The following is a 7,001-nucleotide window of genomic DNA, read 5'->3' on the forward strand; positions in this document are numbered from 1 at the left end:
GGCAAGTGCATGAATGAGACGTACAGAGGCAAACGGGGGAAAGCTGAGTGTTGCAGCCCGGCATTACATTGACTCACAAGTACACCTCCTGCATTTATATCCTCTGCACCTGCTAGTCATAATTCAGAGTGCAGTAGGGGTCCTGGACTAACACACGGAAGTCAATACGTCATAGCGCATAGGGTAGAGAAGTAAATTGTGCAAGCAGGAGAGGTGGTTTGGAAGCAAGTCAAAGTAATGGATGTGACTAGTTCCCTGGGAACTCAGAGGAGGAAGGAACTCAGTGTAAATTACTAGGTTGGCATTCCATTTTGTCTACAAGTCTCTTCCTTATTATCCCCTGATTATTATTTTTTTTGTGGTAAAATATACATAACAGGGGCCGGCACTGTGGTGTAGCGGGTAAAGCTGCATGCCTGCGGTGCTGGTATCCTACATGGGCACTGGTTTGAGTCCCAGCTGCCCCACTTCTGATCCAGCTCTCTGCTATGGCCTGGGAAAGCAGTAGAAGGTGGCCCAAATCCTTCAGCCCTTGCACCCGCGTGGGAGACCAGAAGAAGTTCCTGGCTCATGTCTTCAGATTGGCACAGCTCCAGCAGTTGTGGCCATCTGGGGAGTGAGCCAGAGAATGGAAGACTTCTCTCACTCTCTCTGCCTCTGCCTCTCTGTAACTCTGCCTTTCAAATAAATAAATAAATCTTTAAAAAAAACCCAACATAACATGTGGGCATTTCAAAAAGTTTTTGGAAAAATAAAACTAAGGTATAAGCTTATTTTAATACAAAAAATTTAAATCTATGCATAGTCCTTTCTTTTGTTTAAAAGGCTTATTTATTTATCATTTGAAAGGCAGAGTTACAGAGAAGCAGAGAGAGAGAGAGAGGGAGAAAGAGAAAGAGAGAGAGAGACCTTTCATCAGCTGGTTCACTACTCAAATGGCTGCAAAGGTGGTTACTGGGCCAGGCTGAAGCCAGGATCCAGGAATTCTATCTGAGTCTCCAAAGTGAGTGACAAGGGCCCAAGCACTTTCCCAGGTGCATTAGTAGTAGAGCAGCGAGAACTTGGACTGGTGCTCTACGGGATGTCAGTGTTTCAGGTGGCAGATTAACCTGCTACCCCAAACACTGGCCCCTCATTTTTTCATAATACATGTTTTCCTTGTGCTTTTTGAAGATCATTTCATATTTGTCCTTTTATGTCTGGCTTATTTCATTTAGCATGATGTTCTGCTGGTTCAGCCTTGTTACACATTTCATCCTCTTTCATGGGTGAATAATATCCCACTGTATGGATAGATCATATTTTGTGTATCCAGTCATCCATCAACATTTGTCATGTTGATGGGTATTTAGTTTGCTTCTACTTCCTGGCTATTGTGAAAACGCTCCTATGAAAATGGTCACACAAATATCTGTACAGTTTCCTATACTTAATTCTTTTGTATACATATTCCCAGAAGTAGAATTGCTGGATCACGTGGTGATTTTATGATTAACTCTTTAAGGAATTGCCATAGTGTTTTCCATGATGTTTGCATTATTTTGCACTCCCATTAGCCATGGGAGGGTCCCAATTTCTCAACATCTTTGCCAACACTTATTATCTTTCTATTATAGCTATCCTAGTAGGTCCTTGTGAATTTTCTTTAGAGTAAGTCTGTTTCCCATGAATTGAATACATTCTTTGATGAAAAACATTGAGTTTCAGAAATGAAGACAGAGGACCTGACTCAACTTCCTACCCTGCTCTGTGAGGTCCTGTCCAAGCTGATGTCCCTATAAAGCTGTGAGGACACAGACCAGCAAAGAAATGGATGTGGGAGTTTTCACTGATGAGTCTTAAGCACATTTTTCAGTTTTGGGACTGGTACTGGGGCATAGCGGGTGAAGCTGCTGCCTGCAATGCAGGCATCCCATGTGGGTGCTGGTTCGAGTCCCAGCTGCTTTGCTTAGGATCCAGCTCTTTGCTAATGAGCCTAGGAAAGCAGGGGAAGATGGCCCAAGTCCTTGGGCCCCTGCACACATAACGGAGACCTGGAAGAAGCTCCTGGCTCCCGGCTTTGGCCTGGCTTAGCCCTGGCTTTTGCGGCCATCTGGGGAGTGAAAGAGCAGATGGAAGATTTCTCTCTCTGTCTCTTCCCCTCTTGGTGTAACTCTGACTTTCAAATAAATAAATAAATAATATTTAAAAGAAATTCTTAAAAAGTTTTTAAGCTTTTACACATTATATGTTATAAAGTCTTATTGGAGTACACTAGGAATGGTAGATGGGAGAACCAGGAACAGACCTCCAAAGAGGCGTTTTCTTTAGTCCATCTTTCATCATTTTGCAAGGTGGAGCATGGAATTGGTGTGAACGGACTTCTGAGAGGTACCAACATGGTTTCCAGAGGGCTGGGTATGCTTGCAGCATAATGTATAGCTTAGCGAGCCAACACAGAGTCCCTCAATCCTCTTTTTTTTTTCTTTTTTTTTTTTTTTAGATTTATTTATTTTATTTGACAAAGTTACAGAGAGACAAAGAGAAAGAAAGAGAGCTCTTCCATCCAGTGGTTCATTCCCCAGATGGCTGCAACAGCCGGGACTGGGCCAGGCCGAAGACAGGAGCCAGGAGCTCCATTTGTGTCTCCCACGGGGGTTGCAGGGGCCCAAGGACTTGGACCATCCTCTGCTACCTTCCTGGCCCATTAGCAGAGAGTTAGATGAACCGGCACTCATATGGGGTGCTGGCGTTGCAGGCGGTTGCTTACCCCACTACACCACAGTGCCGGCCCCACAGTGATCTTTCTAAAGAATTTCAACAAGTTCGTGGAAACTGTAATAAAAAGAAAAGTTTATTTTGGTGCAAAACTATTTTGTGATTTATGCATAATCTTTTCATAATCATTTCTTCCATGGATTTTTTTGAAGACCGTGGATATCTCATCTAGTCCTAATCAGACTGATGGCAGCTCTGTTAATATAAAAAGAGAATACGAAGCTACTAAGCTTATAATCTTTAAGCACATTATTTTTCATTATAAAAGTAATATATTTTGTTTTTCTTAACAGATTTATCTATCCATCTATTTATTTATTTAAAAGGCAGAGTTATCAAAAGAGAGAGACAGAGACAGAGATCTTCCATCCACTGGTTCACTCCATGACAATGGCTGGAGATGAGTCAATCCAAAGCCAAGAGCCAGGAGCTTCTTTTGGGTCTCCCATAGTGGTGTAAGAACCATCTTCCACTACTTTCCCAGGTGCAGGGAGCTGGACTGGAAGTGGAGCAGCCGTGACTTGAGCCAGTGCCCATATGGGATGCTGGTGCTGCAGGTGGAAGTTTTACCCACTATGCAGCAGCACCTGCCCCACATAATACATTTTCAATATGTAATATTAAACAATAATGAAATATGCAAAGAGAAAAGGGAAACTTCTGTATCTCTACTCCTCAGAGATCATCATCATTAACAGCTAAGTTTATAACTGCGAATTTTGGGTATAAATTATCCCTATTATCTTACAAGTCATCTTGAGTCTTTCTTTTCATTTAAAATATTTCAAATGTATTTATTTAATTAAGAGGTAGAGAGAAAGAGAGAAAGAAAGAGAGATCTCCCTAAGTGCCCAAAATGGCCAGGCCAGGCCAGGCCAGGCCAAAGCTGGGGGCCAGGAACTCAGTCTAGGTTTCCCAAGTGGATGACAGAAACCCAATCACTTGAGTCCTTATCTGCTGCCTCCCAGGGAGCTGGAGTCAGGAGCCCGGGCAAAGATCACTCAGACCTCCCCCTGCCATTTCTTTTCCACATAACAATAGATTATGGACATTTTTCTGGGCCAAGACATATATACTTAGCTCAGGCTTCAGCATTTTCCTCAGCTGTCTGCATGCACCAACATTCACTTAACCATCTCCTGTGACAATTAGTGCTTCTGGGGAACTAGCCCCATGCTCTCATGTGACAGGCTTAGGTTTCTTTTTCAAAGACAGTATTTTTTATTTTCTGATGCCAAATCTGTAACTTTTAGAGGAAGGGGGGTACAACTTGAAATAAATCAGGAAGCACCTGCACATTACTCATTCTTTTCTTTTTTTATTTTATTTTATTTTTTATTTATTTGACAGGTAGAATTATAGACAGTGAGAGAGAGACAGAGAGAAAGGTCTTCCTTCCGTTGGTTCACCCCCCAATGGCTGCTACGGCCGGCGCTGCGCCGATTCGAAGCCAGGAGCCAGGTGCTTCTTCCTGGTCTCCCATGCAGTTGTAGGGGCCCAAGCACATGGGTCATCCTCCATTGCCTTCCCGGGCCACAGCAGAGAGCTGGACTGGAAGAGGAGCAACCAGGACTAGAACCGGTGCCCATATGGAATGCCGGCGCCACAGGCAGAGGATTAACCTAGTGAGCCACGGCGCCACCCCCTATTACTTATTCTTTTTATATACTCCAAGCTTGTACTTAACACCCTACTCCTCCTGGAAATCAGGCAGGACTCTTGGGTACTCTGGGAGAAGTTTATATTTCTCCAAATCAATTTGGAAAAAAGGTGTCACTTTCAAATTCTGGCGTGATCCTTGTCACAAATAGTCTAAGACGACCTGGCTTATTCATGGAGTCCATATAAACAGAGCTGCCTCCCTCTATCCAAGGCGTGTCTACTTCATTTCTTAATTCTGGTTCCTTAGAAAGTTTTAAGGCATCATGCAGACTCTTGGCAAGAAAAGGTGCTCCCTGTGGAGGTTCCTGGTGTTCCCTATGGAGAACAACATTGATTCTTTAGAGGTTGATTGTTCTCAGGAATGGAGAGCCAGGTCTTCCTACCATAATCTCCAGATTCGTTCACCTTCCACTGAAAAGCTTGTGGTCACTCTTTGGAAATAAATTCAGTCTCAAGCAGGGGCCAAGGCAGCCCCGTCCTGGGACACAATGATGATGCAGATACCTCTCATCACTCTCCCAACGGCCCAGGTCTGACACCACCAGATTTCCCTGCCGCCTTTCTGATCCCTGCTGCCCTCTCCCGCGTTTGCTTCCCTACAGTCTGATGGCCTTGCTGTTCCTCTAAGGTGCCTGGAGCGTTTCCACTGCGGGGCCTTTGCAATGCTGTGCTTTCTGCCTTCATGTGTCTGCTCACTTCACACCCCCCTCCCCACCTCACCCTACCTCCCGACCCCGGTCTTACACCGTGTGGATCAGCAAGTAGAGGAAACAGCATTTAAGCAAGGAAAGAAAATTTGACAACTTTTGAAATATTATTTACAAACTCTACTATAAGGTTTTAAAGAGTAGGGGGCCACATTGTGGTACAGTGGGTTAAGGACAGGCTTAGATTTTAAAAGAATAGCAAGGCGTGGCAGTGTGGCTTAGGAAATGATCTGTGAAAATTTCCTTAGAGATATCTACCCTTTCTTTTCTGCCTTCGCACTTTTACCACACTCTTAAAAGGCACTGGCTTCTGGTTTATGAATAAATTGACACACTAAAAGTGTGCAGGGCTTGTCCCAAGTCTAGCCCTCTAGTACTATTGTTAAACTGCCTGTCATCTTCCTCTGAAGACTCAGATAATAGAGTTTATTATTTTCCCGTCATTTTCATGTACAGTTCAAGGGCACTGAGTCCATTTATGCTGCTGTGCAACCCTCACCACTACCATCTCCAAAACACTTTCCATCTTGCAAAGCTGAAACTGTACCCATGGGGCCAGTGCCATGGCTCACTTGGTTAATCCTCCGCCTGCGGGGTGCATCGGCATCCCATATGGGCACTGGATTCTGTCCCGGTTGCTCCTCTTCCAGTCCAGCTCTCTGCTGTGGCCCAGGAGGGAAGTGGAGGATGGCCCACGTGCTTGGGCGCCTGCACCTGCATGAGAGACCAAGAGGAAGCACCTGGCTCCTGGCTTCGGATCGTTGCAGCGCAGCCATTGTGGGGTGAACCAACGGAAGGAAGGAAGACCTCTCTCTCTTTCTCTTTCAGTGTCTAACTCTATCTGTCAAAAAAAAAAAAAAAAAAAAAGAAAAAAAGAAACTGTACCCATAAAACATAAATTACCTACTCCGCTCTCTCCCTCAGCTCCTGGCAGCCACCATTCTGCTTTGTGTCTCTAAGAACCTGAGGCCTCTAGGAACCTCCTATGAGTGGAGTCATGCAGGATCAGTCACGTTGTGACTGGCTTGTTTCATTCAGCACAATATCCAAAGCCCGTGTTAAAACTTCCTCCTTTTCCAAGGTTGAATGATATGTGTTTCTATGGATACACTACATTTTGTTTATCGACTCACCTGACGGTGGGCACTTGGTTTCTTTCTGCCTTATTGCAGCTGGGCATTAACTATTTTTTGAATCCAAGAATCCCCAGCAATTTTGACTGGGTTGTGTTGTTAGGAAAAGGAAAGATTCCAAGTGAATAATCACACATTCCTTTTCTCTCCTGTGTCCTGTGGGCCTGGGCTGGTGCTGACGTGGACTGTGTCATTTAATGCTCCCAACAGCCTGCTGAGGGAAGGGGCTTCCCCACTGGCTAATGAAGAAACAGGGGCCAAGGAGGGTGAAGGAGCAGGATCATACCCCGGACATCCTGTGTGTAACTGTGTAATTCAGTCAAGCAATCTAAGACCCTAATTCTGAGAGAGAGAGAGAGAGAGAGAGAGAGAGAGTGAGAGAGCGCTCTTCCATCTGCTGGTTCAGTCCCCCAAATGGCCATAGAGGTCAGGGATGGTCCAGGCTGAAACCCAGAGTCCAGAGCTTCATCAGGTTCTCCCACACTGGTGGCAAAGGCCCAAGAACCTAGACTTGAACCACCTTCCACTGTTTTTCCAAGTGCATTAGCCGGGAGCTGGATTGGAAGCAGAGCAGCCATGGTACCGATATGGGATACTGGTGTTGTAGGTTGTAGCCTAGCTCACTGAGCCACAACACAAGCCCCAGACATCCTAATCCTTGACTTGAAACCCTCTAGTATCTCAGGTGTCAACCAGAAGTGGTACAGAGACTTAATAACTTTGACTTTTCTCTGTGCATTAT

The 7,001-nt window shown here is 44.9% G+C and overlaps 1 pseudogene; it reads right to left on the bottom strand.

The window, feature by feature from the left end:
* Positions 1–4,405: 4,405 nt before the first annotated feature.
* Positions 4,406–6,306, bottom strand: LOC103352478 (dihydrofolate reductase pseudogene; annotated as a pseudogene).
* Positions 6,307–7,001: the final 695 nt, after the last annotated feature.

Source organism: Oryctolagus cuniculus, chromosome 9 (assembly GCF_051225735.1).
Source record: "Oryctolagus cuniculus isolate XC-2025 breed Fujian yellow rabbit chromosome 9, ASM5122573v1, whole genome shotgun sequence".
In the NCBI taxonomy this organism is placed as follows: domain Eukaryota; kingdom Metazoa; phylum Chordata; class Mammalia; order Lagomorpha; family Leporidae; genus Oryctolagus; species Oryctolagus cuniculus.